Here is a 1423-nt window from a genome sequence, read left to right on the forward strand (position 1 = left end):
AACTCATCTTGGTTTAGTTTTGGCATGTCATTATTTCTGCCAACTTCTCAAACTTATTAGCACATAGTTTTGAGAAGTATTCCCTTATAATGTTTTGAATCTTGGTTGTTTCTGTGGTGATATTTCCATTCGCATCTCTGAGTTTATTTATTTGGGTGTGTTCTCTTCTTTTTCTCATAAGATTTGCTAAGGGTCCGTCAATTTTGTTAATTTTTTCGAAGAAGCAACTCTTTGTTTTGTTGATTTTTTGTATGTTTTTTTGTGGATTCTAATACATTTAATTCTGATTTAATTTTAACTCTTTCTTTTTGTCTACTAGTTGAGGGTTTATCTTGCTGCTCAGTTGTCTCATTAAATTGTTGGTTTCAGATCTCTGCAATATAATGATGTAAGAACTCAAAGCTATAAACTTGCCCCTGAGTACTGCCTTTGCTGTGTCCCAGAGGAGCTGTTGATTTGTGTGCTCATTTTTGTTGAATATCATGAACATTTGAATTTCCTTTCTAATCTCTTCCACGACCCACTTGTGATTCAGCAGTGTTTTGTTCAGCCTCCATATGTTACCGGACTTTCTTTGGTGGCTTTTGGTGTTGAGTTCTAATTTTACTCCGTTGTGGTCTCAAAGAATTCAAGGTATAACTTCAATGTTTCTGAATTTGGACAAGTTTGCTTTGTGGCCTAAAATGTGGTCTATTTTGGAATATGTTCCATGTGCTGCTGAGAAAAAGTATATTCTGATGCTGCTGGGTGAAATATGCAGCAGGCGTCTGTTAAATCTAATTGATCTAAGCAGTTGTTTAAATCTGCAGTTTCTCTGTTGAAAAGAATAGCTTGGCCCCTGCTTAAGGATGACATGCAAATTCGTGAAGCATTCCAAATTTTTACAACAGATGCTGGAGGGGATGTGGCCAGAAGGGAACCTTACTGCATTCTTGGTGGGAGTATAAACTTGTTCATCCACTTGGAAAGCAGTATTTAAGTTCCTCAAAAGATTCCAAATACAGCTCCCCTATGACCCAGAAATCCCACTTTTGGGCATTCACCCAAATGATTACAAACAAGACCATACTAAAACTACCAGCACAAATATGTTTATTGCAGCATTATTTACCATAGGTAAGATATATAACAAACCCCGATGCTCCTAAGTAGATGAATATATCAAGAAAACGCTGTGTGTTTGTGTGTGTGTGTGTGTGTGTGTGTGTGTGTGTGTGTGTGTGTATGGGAATTCTATCGTCCATCAGAATGAATGACATCACCCAATTTGTTATGAAATGGAAAAACTTAGAAAAAATTATATTAACTGACGTGAGCCAAGTCCAAAGAAACATAGGTCCATGGTATCCCTTATTTGCAATAAGTAAATCTATGTCTGTGATAAGCAGAAATGGTCAAAAGCTATATGCATATGACTAGATAA

At 36.4% G+C, this 1423-nt stretch overlaps 1 pseudogene; it reads left to right on the top strand.

Annotated features, from left to right (window-relative positions):
• The first annotated feature begins 789 nt into the window (after positions 1 to 789).
• Positions 790 to 883, top strand: LOC122123938 (annotated as a pseudogene).
• The last annotated feature ends 540 nt before the right edge of the window (positions 884 to 1423 follow it).

Source organism: Dipodomys spectabilis, unplaced genomic scaffold (genome assembly GCF_019054845.1).
Source record: "Dipodomys spectabilis isolate Male_0828 unplaced genomic scaffold, ASM1905484v1 ptg000232l, whole genome shotgun sequence".
NCBI classification, from domain to species: Eukaryota; Metazoa; Chordata; class Mammalia; order Rodentia; family Heteromyidae; genus Dipodomys; species Dipodomys spectabilis.